The sequence below is a fragment of the Ornithorhynchus anatinus genome, chromosome 3 (assembly GCF_004115215.2).
Source record: "Ornithorhynchus anatinus isolate Pmale09 chromosome 3, mOrnAna1.pri.v4, whole genome shotgun sequence".
NCBI classification, from domain to species: Eukaryota; Metazoa; Chordata; class Mammalia; order Monotremata; family Ornithorhynchidae; genus Ornithorhynchus; species Ornithorhynchus anatinus.
In genome coordinates, this window is record NC_041730.1 from 99,639,711 (window position 1) to 99,660,141 (window position 20,431).

General features: G+C 43.3%; 1 protein-coding gene across 1 annotated transcript in view; it reads right to left on the reverse strand.

The window, feature by feature from the left end:
• JMJD1C (jumonji domain containing 1C) overlaps positions 1 to 20,431 on the reverse strand; it is a 305,204-nt gene that overhangs the window by 141,023 nt on the left and 143,750 nt on the right. The window lies entirely within an intron of this gene.

Here is a 20,431-nt window from a genome sequence, read left to right on the forward strand (position 1 = left end):
TTATTGTTATTTATTGAGCGGTTACTGGGTGTATAGCATTGTACTAAGTGCTTGAGAGAGTACATTATAACAATAAACAGAGACATTTCCTGCCCACAAGGAGCTATTGATTGATTATGTACCAGACACTATACTAAGTGCTGGTGTAGATACAAGACTATCAGGTTTGACACAAGTCCATTTCCTACATGGAGCTCACAGTCTTAATCACCATTTTACAGAGGAAGTAACTTAGGCACAGAAGAATTAAGTAACTTGCCCAAGATTACACAGCAAAGAAGGGGGGAGCCGGGATTAGAAGTCAGGTCCTCTGACTCCCAGGCCCATGCTTTTTCCACTAGGCTACACTGCTTCTTGCATAAAGCAATTATTCTCTGCAGAGCACTGTAGTAAACATTTGGGAGAGTAAAACACAAGAGAGTCAATCAATCAATGGTATTTACAAAGCACTCAATCACCTTGGCCCATCCTACCTCACCTCTCTACTCTCCTACTACAACCCAGCCTGCCCATTTCACTCCTCTAATGCTAACCTTCTCACTGTGCCTCTATCTCGTTTGTCTTGCCACCAACCCCTCGCCCACATCCTGTCTCTGGCCTGGAAGACCTTCCCTTCTCAAAACCGACAATTACTCTCCCCTCCAAAGTCTTATTGAAGGCACATCTTCTCCAAGAGGCCTTCCCGGCCTAAGCCTTATTTTCCTCTTCTCCCACTCCCTTCTGGGTCACCCTGACTTGCTCCTTTGGGTTTATCCCTTTCCTAGCCCTACAACCCTTTATGTACATAACTGTAATTTATTTATTTATATTAATATCTGTCTCTGTAAGTTCATTATGGGACGGGAATGTATTTATTGTTTTATTGTAGTCTTCCAAGCGCTTAGTCCAGTGCTCTGCAAACAGTAAGTGCTCAAAAAATATGATTGAATTAATGAATGTAGAGTACTATACTAAATGCTTGAAAGAGTACCATACAACAGATGTGGAAAACACATTCCCCGTCCACAACAAGCTTACTGTTAGTCAACAGACTCAATCCCTGGCCTCAAGGAGCTTAGAGGAAACAAACACTAATATAAATTAATAATAATTGTGGTATTTGTTAAGCACTTACTATGTGCCCAGCACTGTATTAAGCCCAGGGGCACTGTACTACGCACTGGGGTACATACAAAATAATCAGGTCTCACAAGGGGCTCACAAGAACTGGTAATGAATCCTCAACTTGCAGATGTGAGAACTGAGGTATAGAAAAGTTAAGTGATTTGCCCAAGGTCACATTACAGCTGGGGGGAAGCAACAAATACTTAAATATATGATAATAATAATAATAGTAACAGTATTTGTTAAGCATTTATAAATACCAAGCACTGTACTGAGTACTGGAACAGAGGCAAGATAATTAGGTCAGATAACAATCATGCCCCCTATAGGGCTCACAGTTTAAGGGGAAGGGAGAATAAGTATTTCATCCCCATTTCAGAGATGATAATAATAATAATAATAATGTTGGTATTTGTTAAGCGCTTTCTATGTGCCGAGCACTGTTCTAAGCGCTGGGGTAGACACAGGGGAATCAGGTTGTCCCACGTGGGGCTCACAGTCTTAATCCCCATTTTACAGATGAGGGAACTGAGGCACAGAGAAGTTAAGTGACTTGCCCACAGTCACACAGCCGACAAGTGGCAGAGCTGGGATTCGAACTCATGAGCCCTGACTCCAAAGCCCATGCTCTTTCCACTGAGCCACGATGAGGAAACTGAGGGACAGAACTTGCCTACAGTCATATAGCAGACAGGTGGTGGAACAGGTGATTAGAACCCAGATCCTCTGATAGCCAGGCCCTTGTTCTTCTCTCCAGGCAAGCTGCTTCTCTAGATACATATACATTTGGAGGAGAGGGGAAATGAATACCCAAGTGCTTGGGTGAGAGGGAAATGCTGGTGGCATTAGGGGTGGGGACAAAGGGTGGGGAGATGAAAGGTAAATTAAAACAGGCCTCCTGGAGATGTGATTTTAGAAGGCCTTATAAGGAGACGAGTTGTCACTTGATGTGAAGAGGGAAGGAGTCCCCAGGAAAAAGACAGGAATGATTTATCTACCCCAGCGTTTAGCATAGTGCTTGGCATTTAGTTAGTGCTTAATAGATATCATACTCATCTTTCTAAGAATGATACTAAATGTAGAGAAAGTGATAAGGAAGGTATGAGCCATGTCCCTTGCCTCTAATATATCCTCTACAGTACAGAGTGCATATGCATATTATTTAAAGCTTTGTGAAGTCCGCACTTACAGTAATTAGACTAGAATGAGAATGTCCATAAAGCCAAAGAGTCAGAAAAAGGCTCCTTGAAGAAAAGAGAGGTGAGCCAGAAAGGATGTGGTGAGACAGGAGACCTATACAAAGCAGAGAGGAAAAGGGAAGTGGGGAAAGTGGGGGAGGGCTTAAAGTGGCCAAGAAAAAGGCCAGTGAAAATAGTGGTAAAATCCTGGGAGGTTTTCTATTGCAGTGCTCAGGGCTTTGTGGCAAGGGAAGGGCAAGTAGGGTCACACTAGGGTCGGAGGGAGAGGGAAAGCTACCTGTGAGCTATTCGACAGACCTTCCTTCACTGCTTCAAATTAACAGCGACTCAGATTTGGGAAAGAGACGTAAACACTAACACGACCAGAGAACTGGGATTAACAGGGAACCGAACCTCAAAAGGTTTTGAAATGGAAGGATTCCCGGGAGAACAGGACTCCTGGGAAAAAAAATCACTAAAATTGACTTTACCAAAGCTAGTCTGCAAGGTCTGTTCATTTTTAAGACTTCATTTGGTATTGAGCACAGGATTAATGCCACCCTCTTCCCTCTCTTTAACGTCCCTGAGTCACAACGAAAAGCTGGAGAAGTGGAACTCAGATTCTCATCTTAGTGGGGCTTCCCAGGGCACACAGAGTGGGCAGATCTATGGGGAGGAGAGGAATCCCACCAGCAGAGGGGTGGAGAGGGGAGAGAAGAGACAGAGAAAGTAAGCACAAGGAGAAACTGTGATTCTGATTGCTATTCCTCAAGTGACCTGGAGACAATTCTCCCTTTTACCCCTACCCTATGGCCAGGGGAGCCCCAGATTATTTGGCTGGATCCTTAAACTAGTTTGGTGAGCACTTATATCTCACTGAATATTCATGATCTAATAAGGTAGACAAACAAGTAGAACCATTAACAGCTCAAATGCATAAAATACCAACTAGCCTCAACAGTGAAAAATCTTCTAAAACTAACTGCCCCTAAGAAACAGTACTGCCAGAGCCACTCATAGACAATCATATTTATTAAGTGCTTATCATATGCACAGCCTGTAGTAAGTGCTTGGGAGAGTACAATATAACATGACTGATAGACACGTTCCCTACCCCCAAGGAGCTTACATTCTATAGGGGGAGACAGACATCAATATAAATAATGAATAATAGTGAGGTCTTAAATACCATTAAAACTACACAAATAAAAAATAAAAATAAAAAACAGCACACTGCCATCTTCCCTGCCTTTTCAATAGTTTCTCTTTCTGCTGCCAATACTTCCTCCTCTTCACCAGCTTTCTTTCCTCTGCCTCCTCCTCTTCTTCTTTCTTCTCTCTTTTTTTAAAAATGGCATTTAAGAGCTCACTATGTGCCAGGCACTTACTAATTACATTGGACACATGGACTGTGGGACATGGACTTAGAGAAGCAGCATGGCTCAGTGGAAAGAGCCCAGGCTTGGGAGTCAGAGGTCATGGTTTCTAATCCCAGTTCTGCTGCTTGCCAGCTGTGTGACTTTGAGCGAGTCACTTAACTTCTCTATGCCTCATTTCCCTCATCTATAAAATGGGGATTAAAACTGTGAGCCCCACATGGGACAACCTGATTACCTTGTATCCCCTCAGCGCTTAGAAGAGTGCTTTGCACATAGTAAGTGCTTAACAAATTCCACCATTATTATTATTATTACATGGGGAGTGAGCACGGGCCTGGGAGTCAGATGGTCATGGATTCATGGATTCATGTCTTGCCCAAAATCACACAACAGACAAGTGGTGGAGTCATGATTAGTCTTAACTCCCAGGCCCATGCTTTTTCCACTAGGCCATTATGCTTCTCTTTCATGCCACTCTAGGCCATTATGCTTCTCTTTCATGCCACTCAAAGGGATGTCATTAGGGAGGAAGAGCAGCAAGGAATATTCATTCATTCATTCAATAGTATTTATTGAGCGCTTACTATGTGCAGAGCACTGTACTAAGCGCTTGGGATGAACAAGTCGGCAACAGATAGAGACAGTCCCTGCCGTTTGACGGGCTTACAGTCTAATCGGGGGAGACGGACAGACGAGAACAATGGTAATAAATAGAGTCAAGGGGAAGAACATCTCGTAAAAACAATGGCAACTAAATAGAATCGAGGCGATGTACAATTAATTAACAAAATAAATAGGGTAACGAAAATATATACAGTTGAGCGGACGAGTACAGTGCTGTGGGGATGGGAAGGGAGAGGTGGAGGAGCAGAGGGAAAAGGGGAAAATGAGGGTTTAGCTGCGGAGAGGTAAAGGGGGGATGGCAGAGGGAGTAGAGGGAGAAGAGGAGCTCAGTCTGGGAACGCCTCTTGGAGAAGGTGAGTTTTAAGTAGGGTTTTGAAGAGGGAAAGAGTTTGGCGGAGGTGAGGAGGGAGGGCGTTCCAGGACCGCGGGAGGACGTGACCCAGGGGTCCACGGCGGGATAGGCGAGACCGAGGGACGGTGAGGAGGTGGGCGGCAGAGGAGCGGAGCGTGAGGGGTGGGCGGTAGAAAGAGAGAAGGGAGGAGAGGTAGGAAGGGGCAAGGTGATGGAGAGCCTCGAAGCCTGGAGTGAGGAGTTTTTGTTTGGAGCAGAGGTCGATAGGCAACCACTGGAGTTGTTTAAGAAGGGGAGTGACATGCCCAGATCGTTTCTGCAGGAAGATGAGCCGGGCAGCGGAGTGAAGAATAGACTGGAGCGGGGCGAGAGAGGAGGAAGGGAGGTCAGAGAGAAGGCTGACACAGTAGTCTAGCCGGGATATAACGAGAATAGGGAAGAAGAGACAGGAGCAAATACTCCCTCTAGATCTTACAATACCCTGCTATACCACTGGGTTTGGCCTAAATTCAATGACTTCCACCTGTCAAAGTTTCACACACGAATGTTTATAATTTGTCTCAAAAGTCTGGTTTGCTGGCAATAAAGAAACTCACTTACTATATTGGTAATAAAGGCATTTAAAGGCTTTAAAACTGTATGTGATATTCTGTTTGAAGAGTTAGTTTATCATTTTAAAAGTTAAATACAATTATATCAATCCTGACAGTTGAATAAATTATTACACAGGCAACAATGTTTAGCCCATAGTAAACCCTTAAACAAATTCAGTGATGATCATCATCACCCCCAATGCCCACTTCTTAATTTCCCTTTATCAAAAAATTAATGCGAGCAAATGTTTCTAGTTTATCCACTATCTGCAGATCCCAACCAAACCTACCTAAAGACCAACAGAAAGCAGGGAGCGGAAGAATTTCTAGCCTAATCACCTGAATCTAGACCAGTTGACATTTAATTGAGCAGTTACTTTAAAACCTGGGTGGGGAGTATTCTGGCTGATTGTCCCCTTCTTCCTGTAAAGTTCTATGGATCCTCTCTTCCATCTGCAGCTCCTATGTAACTTGGAGCTCAGGCGCAGATACATTTATTAACTCCCACTGAGCCACCGCTCTTGGAGACGTGGCATGCCAGGAGGTTGTTGAGTGTATTTGCAGTTGCCAGGGGAAGCAGCTCTCTTGGTGCTGGGCCAGATTAAATTGCTTGGCAGGCTAGATCTGGCCCATAGGCCATAATTTTGTACCCTCCCCCCGCCCCACCTGCTTTAAAGTATAACCCAAGCACATTATAAAAAATGAATTTTCTAAGTAAAGAAATATTGTATATAAGAGCCCATTCTTTTTTTTTAAGGTTTTACTCATATGAAAGAAAACATTATTAACTGAAAACAGTTATGACAAGTGGCTACACACAGTTTTATAAAACTGTGGAGATGATACCTGGGATCTTACTGGGTGAAAAGGCTAGCTGTTTCTTGTATGTCTATTAATGACCTGGAATGCCATCTCACCTAGTTTTCACTTTACAGTGTACAGCTCCTCCTCCTCATGTGCTAAGGAGTCTTCTCTCTTTTCCCTTATTTCTGCTTTCTGATCTTGCATGTGTTTATGCTATGCACAATATAAACCCTTATATTAAAATAAGCATTTTTCAACCAAGGCCTTTCAAGTTTCTTTACAAACAGAAGACAGGTCTGCCTTCTCTGTTTTATAGATGGAAGAGAACAGAGTAGTTCAGTGTATCAGTAAAGCCAGGGACACATGAAGCTGGAAATGTATTTGAAGACCAGCACTTAAGGCTCTTTCTTGCATCACCTAGTCACAGGATAGGACTTGTAACCACTTTATCAAAGGAAGAATGAGGTGATTGCTCTTTCAAATTCAAAGGGCAAGATGATAGTGTGTTTAAGAGCAATATGGTACCGCAAAAAGAAAAGAGCATTTGTAAAATATTATTTATTTTACACATCTCTTTTTAATCACCCACGCTGGTGAGGACTGGGGGGGGAAAGGGGGATCCTAAAAAAACCCAAACCCAAACATTTGAATTCACTTCAATAGAAGCTGCCACTTAACAGAATGGTGAATCAGCAATTCTGTTTCCAGGCAGATTCCAGTTTCTTGCCAGGGAAAGTCTTATCTTTTCGGGAATGATAGTATGGTTTTAAAACTATTGAAATCATCATTCCCCATGAAGTCAGAGAAATGGAATGATAAGGATATTAGTTACAGGTGCTTGAACAAATTTTAGATCTCTACTATTTATTAAATTTAATTACTTTTTTTGCATTTCTAGTCTATTGTCTCTAGTTTATGACCTTTCTTTCAGGGAGCCTGGAATGAAAAACTTCTCCCCAAAATAAAGGCAAAGTATATGATAAAAATGAATCTTCAACTTTATAGTCATTCAATCTTATTTATTAAGCATGTACTGTGTGCAAAGCAGTGTACTAAAAGTTTGGGAGAGTACAATACAATAAAACAATAAATATATAAACATAAGCAATAAAGTATCAGAATGTAAAAATTGTAATGTTTTCTAAATTATATTTGATAAGCCCTTTACTACTGACAGTTTTTTTGAAGACTTGCTACCTGAGAAGTCCTAATTTTAAAATGTGCCTCATTTCTGTTCTACTTTATTGCTACTTGAAAGTAGGTTTGATAATGTCCAAATTTAGATTTGCAGTGCACCTAGATTCTGCAAAACTAAAACTCATCTATCAGAAACCTCCTTTAAAAAGACCATATGCTGCTCTCACACAGAGATGCACATATTTTTAAAGAATTCGGAACCTTCGGTGATTAAGACGGAAGGAATATACATTATGTATTGATCTGAGAATCAAATTCAAAGGCGTTTTCAGATATCTGGTACTTCCACATTTTCTGAAAGTTCTGGCAACGAGGGATGCCTTTTTAAGGCAGGGAGAAAGACTAACAGGGTTACTTATTGGAAGCTGAGTTCTGGGAAGAGGAGTTCTGGGAAGTCTTTTTAAAAAATCCCATCTCCAAGAGGCCTTCCCCTACTAAGCTCTCATTTCCTCTATTCCCTCCCACTTGTGCGTTGCCCTCAGATTTGTCCCCTTTATGCACTCCCCTAACTTCAGCTCCAAAGCTGAAGGTACAAATCTGTAATTTATCTTAAAGTCTGTCTGTCTCCCCTCTAGACTATAAGCTTTTGTAGGCAAGTCACTTGACTACCAACTGTTATCTTGCGCTCTTCCAACGGCACAGTACAGTGCTCTGCACACAGTCAGCCACCTCTGGAAATCAGGGACCAAGCCTTGTAAAACCGAGGGAGGGCTGCCTCTCTGGATGGCAGGCTGCCTGCCCTCAGTTTCCAGGGGTGACTGGAAGCAGCTACCACAACCCATCTTCTACATGTCCCATACTCACCTATGGAGAAAATGAAAATTAATTCCACATAATAGCAGGCACTTGGTAAAATTCAATTAAATATCAGAAAATCAGAGTACTGTATTTACTCTTGAAATCAGACATCTTTTTAAAAAAATGATATTTGTTAAGCATTTATTATGTGGCAGGCACTTAATTAAATGCAGTTGAATATGAACTCTGTTGAAAATGTAGCCTGAGCAATATTGCTATATAATTAAATTACGACTGTGATAATCATTTAGACAAGCTGAATTAACAGTAAAATTACTTTAATGAAAAAAGACAGACAAATTACAGATATATTTTATTTACAAATGATATCTTTGGTAGTGCTATCTTGCCAACAGAGTTGCCGTTGGAAAATTACAATGGGATAAAAATCTAGTTTATTCAGTAGGAATGTTAACAAATATTTATGATCACCAACTTATAATTTTATTACAATTTTAAAATTAGATTATTTTAATATTCATACTTACTGGATGAGAACCATGTGAAGTCATGGTTGTGGCCTTCCTGTTCCCTGCTTCTCCTGACTTTCCCTTTCAATCTCCCAGTTTGTCTCTCTTCTACAGGCCTCTCCCTCTCGACATGCCACTTTGCTTTCACCCGTGTTTCATTTGCCCCTTTCCCATCTGTTTCTGCCTACTAGGCTTGAAGTAGAAAGTGAGTGGGTGGGGTTCCTGAGGGCAGGGCCAAAAAAGCAAGGGGAGGGGAAGGGACACATAGCCAGTAGTAAAGATGTGTAAAAAGGGGAGAGGCAGTGGGCCAATATTCATTCGATCAATCAATTGAATTTATTAAGCACCTACAGGAGAAGCAGCATGGTTCATTGGAAAGAGCATGAGTTTGGGAGTCAGAGGATTTTTGTTGGTATTTGTTTGTTAAGCGCTTACTATGTGCTGAGCACTGTTCTAAGCGCTGGGGTAGACATAGGGGAATCAGGTTGTCCCACGTGGGGCTCACAGTCTTCATCCCCATTTTACAGATGAGGTAATTGAGGCACCGAGAAGTTAAGTGACCTGCCCAAAGTCACACAGCTGACAAGTGGCCGAGCCGGGATTCAAACCCATGACCTCTGACTCCAAAGCCCGTGCTCTTTCCACTGAGCCACACTGCTTCTCTATGAGGATGTGGTTCTAATCCCAGCTCCACCACTTGTCTGCTGTGTGACCTTGGGCAAGCCACTTAACTTCTCTGTGCCTCAGTTTTCTCATCTGTAAATAAAATGGGGATGAAGACCGTGAGCCCCATGTGGGACAATGTGATTACCTTGTATCTATCCCAGGGCTTAGAACAGTGTTTGGCACATAATAAGCGCTTAACAAATCGTATATACTATTTATTTCCCTATTTATTTTGTTAATGAGGTATATATCTCCTTGATTCTATTTATCTTGATGATGTTGTCTTGTTTTGTTTTGTTCTGTTTTGCTTTGCTATCTACTCCGTTTAGACTGTAAGCCTGTCACTGGGCAGGCACTGTCTCTATCTGTTGCCAAATGGTACATTCCAAGCGTTTAGTACCGTGCTCTGTACAGCACTCAATAAATATTATTGAATGAACATAATAATAATAATAATAATGATTATTATTATCATTATTACTGAGTGCAGAGCACTGCACTAAGCACTTGGGAAATTATGTTACAGCAATAAAGAGTGACAAGCCTTGCCCACAATGAGCTCACAGTCTACAGGAGGGAGCCATACGTCAATACAAACACCCACTCAGGCATTATTTCCTCTGTCCTGGGGCTTCTGCAGGTAGGTACCAGTATCCCTGAAGAATGGTGGCAGGGAAAGTAGCGGCTGCAGCAGCAGCTGCAATTGCTGCAGTCGCAGCCACCCCGCCAGGTTTCCCTGCTCCCACTGTGCTCCCTAGAGATGGCTACTTCTGAGAGCATTTCCACTCTGAACTCCCTTCGGCTGCTGTTCTGCCTGGGCATGGTCCCTGCCGCACTCACAGCTACTCCAGGGAGAGTGGGACCCCCAGAGGTCTTGCTGACCACAATCTGGGGGGAAGAATAGCAGCTGAAAATTAGGGACTACCCCAATTATAGTGGGACATTTGGACACTTTCTATCTGCCTCTCTCATTAAGAATAATAATAATAATGGACCATCACCTTCTTCCAAACACATTATCCAAGTTTTGCATCACTGACTCCGTCCTCTCTTGGTTCTTCTTTTATCTCTCTGGCCATTCATTCTCAGTCTCCTTCATGGGCTTCTCCTCTCCCTCCCATCCCCTGTGGGGGACCCTCAAGGGTCACTTCTTGGTTCCCTTTTATTCTCCATCTATACTCAGTCCCTTGGAGAACTCATTCGCTCCCAATGATTCAATTATCATCTCTATGTGGATGACACCCAAATCTATATCTTCTCCCCTGTTCTGTCTCCCTTTCTCCAGGCTCACATCTCCTCCTGCCTTCAGGGCAACTCTACTTGGACATACTCCTGCCACCTAAAACTCAAAAGATACAAGATAGAGCTCCTTATCTTTCCTCCCAAACCCTGTCCTCTCCCTGACTTTCCCATAACTATGGACAGTACTACCATCCTTCCCATCTCACAAGCCCGCAACCTTGGTATCATCCTTGACTCCACTGTCTCATTCACCCCACAGATCCAATCCGTCACCAAAGCCAGCCAGTCTCACCTTCACAATATCACCAAGATCCGCCCTTTCCTCTCCATCCAAACTGCTACCACATTAGTACAGTCACTCATCCCTATCCTTACTGGATTACTGCATCAGCATCCTTTCTGATCTCCCAACCTCCTGTCTCTCCCCTCTTCAGTCCATACTTCACTCTGTTGCCCAGATTATCTTTCTCCAGAAACGCTCAGAGTATGTCGCCCCCATCCTCAAAAATCTCCAGTGGCTGCCTATCAACCTCCGTATCAAGCATAAACTCCTCACTATTGGCTTCAAAGGTCTCCATCATCTTGCCCCCTCTTACCTCACCTCCCTTCTCTCCCTCTACAGCCCAGCCTGCACACTCCGCTCCTCTGCTGCTAACCTCCTCACTGTGCCTCGTTCCCACCTATCCCGCCGTCAACTCCTGGCCCACTTCCTACCTCTGGCCTGGAACACCCTCTCTCTTCAAATCCGCCAATCACACTTCCCCCCTTCAAAGTCCTACTGAAAGCTCACCTCCTCCAAGAGGCCTTCCCAGACTAAGACCCCCTTCCTCAGCTCCCCTCCCTTCTGCATCACCTCGATTCACTCCCTTTGCTCTACGCCCACGACCCACTGCACTTGTGTATATATGTACATATCTATATTTCTATTTATTTATATTAATACCTGATGCCTTTTTACTTGTTTAGATGTCTGTCCCCCTGCTTTTAAACTGTCTCCCTATTTCTAGACTGTAAACCCAGTGTGGGCAGGGATTGTCTCTATTGCTGAATTGTACTTTCCAAGCACTCATTACAGTGCTCTGCACACAATAAGTGCTCAATAAATACAATTGAATGAATGAATGAATATTTCTTAGGCACTTACTACGTGCCAAGCAGTGTTCTAAGCTCCACTGTAGATACAAGATAATCAGGTTATCTCATGTGGAGCTCTCAGTCTTAATCCCCATTTTACAGTGAGGTAACTGAGTCACAGAGAAGTCAAGTGGCTTGCCCAAGGTCACACAGCAGACAAGTGGCAGAGCCAGGATTAGACCCACGACCTCCAACTCCCAAACCCGTGCTCTTGCCACTAAGCCACGCTGCTTCTCATTAACCCTGTTCTGGTCTTTCACTCTTCCAACCCTTTCCTAATCTCTCATTACTCCTTCCCCAGTTTCCCCAGCCTCCTTATTATACTTTCCTATTCCCCCTTTTTTGATATTTGTTAAGCATTTACTCTGTGCCAGGTACTGTGCCTTCTTGTTCCCTTTTCCTACCTTTTCTATTTCATTCATTCAATTTGTATTTATTGAGTGCTTACTATGTGCAAAACACTGTTCTAAGCGCTTAGCACTCATTCTACTTCTATTTCTAACCCCCTTTTTATGGTATTTGTTAAGCACTTACTATGTGCCAGGCAGTGTTCTAAGCATGGGGGTAGGGACAAGGTAATCGGGTTGGACACAGTCCATGTCCCACATGGGGCTCACAGTCTTAATCTCCATTGTACAGATGAGGCCCAGAGAAGTGAAGTTACCTGTCCAAGGTCACACAGCAGTTAAGTGGTGGAACCAAAATAATAACCCAGGTCCTTTTGGCTCCCAGCCAAGTGCTCTATCTGTTAGACCACACTGCTTCTCCTTATCCTAGTTTCCCAATATTGTTGTTATCTTATGTCTTTGCTACTTGCTGGCACTTTAAAAATGTACTCTAATGGGGAATTAATGATTGGAAAAACCCCTTCTCTACTCCTCACTACTTGCAAACACAGGAGGAGAAACAGTGCAGCCTAGTGGAAGAACACAGGCCTGGGAGTCAGAGGAATACAGAATTAGAACCCAGGTCCTTCAGCCTCTCAGGCCCATGATTTATCCACGAGGCCACTCTGCTTCTTATCACTGTGAGCTCATTGTGGGCAGGAATGTTTCAGTTTGTTGTTGTACTCTCCCAAGCACTTAGTACAGTGTTTTGCATACAATAAACGCTCAATAAATATGATTGAATGAATGAATCATGCTTGACACATAGCAAGAGCCTCACAAAAACAATATAATAATAATAGATAGATCACAGGCCCAGGAGTCAGAAGGTCATGGGTTCTAATCCCAGCTCTGCCACTTGCCTGCTGTGTGACCCTGGGCAAGTCACTTTGCTTCTCTGTGCCTCAGTTACCTCATTTGTAAAATGGGGATCGAGATCGTTAGCCCCACCTGGAAGGAAATGTGTCCAACTTGATTAGCTGTATCCACCCCAGCACTTGGTATAGTGCCTAGCACATAGCGTGGCTCGGTGGAAAGAGCACGGGCTTTGGAGTCAGGGCTCATGAGTTGAAATCCCAGCTCTGCCACTTGTCGGCTGTGTGACTGTGGGCAAGTCACTTAACTTCTCTGTGCCTCAGTTCCCTCATCTGTAAAATGGGGATTAAGACTGTGAGCCCCACGTGGGACAACCTGATTCCCCTATGTCTACCCCAGCGCTTAGAACAGTGTTCGGCACATAGTAAGCGCTTAACAAATACCAACATTATTATTATTACATAGTAAGCGATTTCCAAATACCATTATTATTATTATTGTTATTGATAATAATCATCATCATCATCATCTAGTCTCTACGCAGTCGGATGCACAGAGCCAGTTTTAGGGTGGGCAAAGCAGACTCTCCCTTTGAAGGGGCTGCCCTTTCACGATAACATTTCTCCAGGCAAATAACAAACTACCTGCTTTTTACTTCTCCATCCCAATAGGGTGGAATGCCTGGTAACTTTGGGCTGGGGTTTGAAAAGCAGCAGTCACACTCACTCCAGGAAAATTCTGTTCCTAAACTCGCCACCTCCCCTGACTGAGCTTTGAGTGGTTTTGGACCCAGGAATTAACTAAGAGGATCTGGCCTCCAGAACTCAACTCAGGAGGAGGACTTAAAGAGCATCCGAACAGAGCAGCAAAAATTCTGCTCTTTAAAACTCCTTTCCCCCGATCCTTACAGATCAAGTTTGCAAAATCCCCATTCTTCTGTCCAGCCCAAATACTGGCACCAGCCTTATAGGCGTAAAATGAACCCTGAAGTAGTCACGACCATTCTTGCCACCATTACCCTTCTGAACTTCCCAGGAAGCCTACGTACAATTGATGGCAAAACAATGGGCAGTCAGGCTAGGTCATTGCTGCTGCTACTGCTGCTGCTGAGATTGTGAGGGTCATTTTGGGTCTGGAGAAGCCCACTCTAAGACTCCCTTCAGTGTGGATAATAGGAAAAAATAGCAGCTTCATTTCACACTTCCTTTGTCTACTCAAGAAAACAAAACTTGCAAACAGCATGGCTGAGTGGAAAGAGTACGGGCTGGGGAGTTAGAGGTCATGGGTCTAATCCTGACTCCACCACTTGTCTGCTGTGTGACTTTGGGGAAGCCACTAACTTATTTGTGCCTCAGTTACTTCATCTGTAAAATGGGGATTAAAACTGTGCGTCTCACTGTGGGAAAACGTGATTACCTTATATCTACCCTAGCACTTAGAACAGTGCTCCTCACATAGTAAGCGCTTAAATACCATCATTAAGAATAGTACACTTATTGCCCCTTTCCCTGTCAGCAACATAAAAATTTTAATGAAAAAATATAAAAACAAAATAAATATAACCTGTGTCAAAAAATTGGGAATGCATACCTATATAAATATACTAATTTAGTATTTTACAAATGGAAATCTGTTTAAAAATCATATCTTAGCCTGCAGTTTATTCTTATCCGACATAAAACAGTTCCTAATTCTGCCTTTAGTATCTAGTTTTGCCGAAACTCAAAGTACCATATTTCAGGACTCAAGTTGCAACCCCAAGATGAACATCTTGGGAATTTTGAGGATTAGAGGAACCTGAAAGACAGATTGCTAGAATATACAAAGACAGAATGCCAAGGTGCTGTAAGCCCGTCAATGGGCAGGGATTGTCTCTATCTGTTGCTGAATTGTACATTCCAAGTGCTTAGTACAGTGCTCTACACATAGTAAGCGCTCAATAAATACTATTGAATGAATGAATGAAAAAAGTGGGGAAAGGGAGAGTGGGAAAGAAATGAAGAAGATTGGCTACTTCAGGAGAATTTGGGGGAAAAAAGATAGGGGGGATGGCGGGAACTAGGAAATGAAGCTGAGAAAGTAATCAAAGAGAATAGGAACAGATGGAAGATGAGTAAGAAAATGAAACAATTTAAAAGAGAGGCAGAAAGAGCAGAACAGGGAACAAAATTAGTGTCATGGTTCCGGGTCACCACAAGTCAGAGGTCAGAAGGACCTGGGTTCTAATCCTGACTCCATAACATGTCTACTGTATGTCCTTGGGCAAGTCACTTAACTTCTCAGTACTCAGTTACTACTTCTGTAAAATGAGGATTAAGACTGAGTCCCAAATGGGAAATGGACTCTGTTTAACCTGAATAATTTGTATCTACCCTGGTGCTTAGTATAGTGCCTAGCACATAGCAAGTGTGTAACAAATACCTTAAATGAAAATACCAACAAAAACAAAAGATGCTCTCAAGCCTTTGAGTTACCTCCCTTTGGGTGTACCCTTTCTACTCCCTTCCTCAGAGGTCCTATCTCCTCCAACACAGCAAAACTCTCTCTTTTGGGCATTTCCAGAAGGTTAAATTATTGCACTCAGATCTCCAAGGAGAACCTGAGCTGGGACAAGTTACTCAATCTGCCACTCAACTTTCTCTCAAGGAAAACAACCTCCCCCTTTCTCCCGACCACCAGTCCTGGATGAAAGGATCTTTTCAATGATGCAATCACATTATACTCATTCTTTTTCCTGACAGAGGTATTGCCAATATTGAAAAAAAAATACATAAAGATGTTTCATAGTGCTTTTTTTTTCCTTTTGGGCCAGCTGTTATCCTGACTTGGACCCTGGCTGCACTAGTGGGAGTAGGGGTGGTGATAGGTGAAGCTGGGCATTAAATGGATTAGTAGATGGGGTGAAACTCCTGGGATATTTGATTTTATTCTAATGGAGAAAACTTCAAGTAACTGAGAAATGCAGCAAATATTCCAGAATCTCTTTTGCATCTTCCTTAAAATTCCCCTAGAAAAGATAAACTACAAAAATAGCATCGCTGATTTTGGAATAATTTTCTCCATCCCCATAAAGGTCTCCTCCTCCTCTTTTAGCTTTCTCACACTGAAAACCCTGGGACACGCTCTCTCCAGTCCTCTGTCTGCTGGGTTCATGCTTCCTGAGAGTTACAATTTCTCCACTGAATTTCATCATGTAAACCCACAAGAAGGAGAACAAGGGTTTAAAGACAGGAGTGTCAGTGAGGTAAGGAGCTGCCTCAGGCCAGTCCTCCCCCACCTCCCCTCCTTAACCCAGCCCTGGCAAGAGTTATTGGGAATTTTCTGAGGGGGGTGTTGGCTTTTGGCCAGTAGCAGGAAATTGGTCACAGGCCAAAGGAGTTCTCTAATTGAAGGCTGAGCTGGGAAAGTTTTGCAGTTGGGTGTTGGCTGTGAACTGTGCTGTACGTCTATCCTCTACCCCTGGTGTCCAACCAGAATCATCTCCCCACTTGGTAACATAGTTTTCTTTACCCAACCTATATCTGGGGTAAAAAGGGAACTTTGGCACTGAGTTTAGTTATTTGGGGGTGATTTTATTTTACACCTAGTTTCTCAGTTCATCCCAACTTCCATTCAGCCAGCACATGTCATAACTATGGCCTGGTAATCAAACGTCAATCATATCTACTGAGAGCTTACTATGTGCACAGCTTACTTGGGAAAGTACAACATAAGAGCTGCCTACCACGAGCTTACAGTCTACAGAAACTACAGTCTAGTTTACACTCTAGTGTGGCTATTAACTAAATTCTGATTTTAATCTTGCTTGGTTGGGGTAGTTTGCTTCAATCATGGCCACTGAGACCCATACCAAACTTTTAATATGTGCGAGTCTTTAGGTACATATTTTCCTTTGGTTGTTTTAAATACAGGATGGCTGGTTTGATTGATTGATTATGGCTTTACAATAACAGACCCAAATTCAATATAAGGCAGCATAACTTGTTGGAAAGAACACAGGCCCGGGAGTCATGCCTGAGTTCTACTTGTATCTTTGCTAGTTGCCTGCTGTGTGACCTAGGACGAGTCACTTACCTTCTCTCAACTGTAAAATGAGGATTACAGACCTGTTTTCCTTCCAATTTAGGCTGTAAGACCCAGGTGGGACAGTGACTGTGTTCAACCTGATTAATATGTATATACCTCAGTGCTTAGAACAGTTCAAATAAGCACTTAACAAATACCACAATAAAAAAATATAAACAGGAGAATCTCCTTGGATACTAAAAAGGAGTAAAAAGGGTCATTAAGGCTAAAACAAAGCTTACAATAGGGTCGGTTACATAATTAAAAAACTATAAATATCTGCAAATGGTGACAACAGCACAACCCAGAAACATTTACTTATTTTTTTCTGCCTCTTTCTGCAAAATCACCTTTAAAAAATGCAACACTAAATAGAAAAATGTGACCGATGAAGCTTAATGGAAAATATTTCCCTCTCCTCAACTTTAGCTTTACCTCTCTTGTAGCTCTTTCTAGTTGTATTTTCCTGTGATTCTAACTGGATAGAGCTGGTCCAAAGGCCTCCCTTCTCTGATGACACAGCCTGCTACAGTCCCCCCACCACATGCATACACTCTCTCTCTCCCTCTCTCTCTCTCTTTCTTTTAGCTGTGAAAATATGACCACCTTCTCTCATTACGCTGCAATTTACAGTTAAAGTGTACGGACACAATTATTTCAAAATCTGCTCCCTCTGCCCAGCATTATTATTACAGTCACTAACTTTCATCATCACTACACTCATTCACCCAAAAAGGGACAGCTGAGAAGAGTATCAATGTCATAGTGCAACACTAACCCATCTTTTCCTTCCTAGTTCTAACTTCTTCAAATAATATCACAACCATGGCATTATCCTCAACTCAGCTCTCATTCATCCCACATCTTCAAATTGTTTCTTTATATTAATTTCTGCCTGTGCCCACAGTGAGCTTACTAGACGGGTGATTGATTGATCAAAGAGAGCAATTTTCTGGCTCTTCATCAATATAGCAGGCCAGCCCAGCATCCAACAGGCAAAACCTTCCCAATGCTGCTGCTTTTCCTCATTCCCACCCAGACTGACACTGGGAAGAGGAAATAACAATAAAGGCACAACACCATAACCTCTATTTCATATTTACAAAGAGGCTAAATCCAAATAAACTTTTGCTGAATTAAATTCACTAAGGTCTTAAGTCAAAGGGCAATTATTTTTGATGTCTAAAAATTAATCTAACATAAAATTACCAATTAAGCAAGCTTAAACATAAATGCATCAAGTATGAAGTGGAGAAGCAGCATGGCCTAGTGGAAAGAGCACAGGGCTGGGAGTCAGAGGACCTGGATTCTAATCGCACCTCTGCCTCACACCTGCTGTGTGATCTTGGGCAAATCACAACTTCTCTGGGCTTCAGTTCCCTCCCTGTAAAATAGGGAGAAAACCTGTTTTCTCTCCTACTTAAAACATGAGCTCTATATGGGACCTGATGATCTTGTATCTGCCCCTGCACTTAGGACAATCCTTGCCACACAGTGAGCACTTAAATACTACCATTATTATTATTATTATTATTATTATCACCAAAAAGCCAGATTGTTAACTTTTGGTGGGTAGGAATCATGTCGTTATCACAAGTGCTCTGCACAGTAAGCATTCAATATTACTGGCTGATTGAAATACAATACTCAGTCTGTCCAGAAAGGAGACCAAAGAGACAAATGACTAATGTGCATTACTGTGGAGTTTGTTTACGACCAGTATTCAGCTGTGAAGGTCCTGGGAGCTACAGCTGCAGCCAAGAACGGGAGGAGGAGCAGGAGGAGGAAGAGGAGGAGGAGGACAGGGGCCAGTGTGACGGCTCTTCCCGCATCCTGGCTGGGCGGGCTTGGTTCCTGCAGCTGTAAAGGTCCCAAGGGCTGCACTCTGGGGAGGGGTTGACCTGGCCATGAAACAAAGAGCAGCGCCAGGCAAGGAGGTGGGAAGGCCTGGAGTGGGCCACCTTCGTAGGGGGAAAAGGCTCCATCTATACTCACTCTTGGTGAACTCATTTGTTCCCACAGCTTCAACTATCATCTCTATGCAGATGACACCCAAATCTACATCTCCTCCCCTGTTCTCTCCTCCTCCCTCCAGGCTCCTATCTCCTCCTGCCTCCAGGACATCTCCACCTGGATGTCTGCCCACCACCTAAAACTCAACATGTCTAAAACTGAGCTCCTTATTTTCCCTCCCAAACCCTGTCCTCTCCCTGACTTCCCTGTCACTGTGGACGGCACAACCATACTTCCTGTCTCAAAGGCCCCCAACCTTGGTGTCATACTCGACTCAGTTCTCTCATTCACCCCACACATCCAATCCATCACCTACACCTGCCGGTTTCACCTTCACAGTATCACCAAGATCCACCCTTTCCTCTCCATCCAAATGGCTATCATGTTGGTACAAGCTCTCATAATATCCAGACTGGCCTATTGTGTCAGCCTTCTCTCTGATCTCCTTTCCTTCTGTCTTTCCCCACTCCAGTCTATTCTTCATTCCGCTGCCCGGATCATCTTCCTACGGAAACACTCTGGGCATGTCACTCCCCTCCTTAAAAACCTCCAGTGGTTGCCTATTAACCTTCACATGAAACAAAAACTCCTCACTCTTGGCTTCAGAGCTACCTTGCCCCCTCCTACCTCACCTCCCTTCTCTCTTTCTACTGCCCATCCTGTACGCTCTGCTCCTCTGCTGCTCATCTCCTCACTGTCCCCAGTTCACGCCTATCCCACCGTCGACCCCTGGCCCACGTCCTACCGCTGACCTGGAATGCCCTCCTTCCTCACATCCGGCAAACTAACTCTCCTCCCCTCTTCAAACCCTACTGCGAGCTCACCTCCTTCAAAAGGCCTTCCCAGACTGAGCCCCCCTTTTCCCTCTGCTCCCCCTTCCCTCCCCCCACCCTTTGCTCCTCCCTCTTCCCCCTTCCCCTCCACTCAGCTGAGCCCCCTTTCCCTCTGCTCCCCCTCCCCTCTTCTACACCCTCACCCTCTGCTCCTCCTCCTTCCCCTCCCCTCAGCACTGTGCTCATTTGTATATATTTTTCATTACCCTATTTATTTTGTTAATGAGGTATATATCCCCTTGATTCTATTTATCTTAATAATGTTGTCTTTTTGTTTTGTTCTGTTTTGCTCTGCTGTCTCACCCATTTAGACTGTGAGCCCATCATTGGGCAGGGATTGTCTCTATCTGTTGCCAAATTGTACATTCCAAGCGCTTAGTACAGTGCTCTGCACATAGTAGCGCTTAATAAATACTACTGAATGAATGAATGAATGAATGAATGGAGGAAGGTGATGGTCATGGAGAATGTGATGCAGGGTGCAGAGGAAGCCTGGTGGAACAAATTCATTTTGACCTTAATGTATGTCTCCCCCTCTAAACTGTAAGCTCATTGTGGCCAGGGAATGTGTCTGCTTACTGTCAAATTGTACTCTCCCAAATGATTAGTACAGTGCTCTGCACACTGTAAATGCTCAATAAATATGGCAAGTGAATGAATGAATGAATGAATGTAAAAACTGGAGAGTCAGAGCATAAAGGAAAAGTTTAGAGGGGCAGGGGGTGTAATAATAGTAATTGTAATATTTAAGTGCTTACTATGTGCCAAGCACTGTCT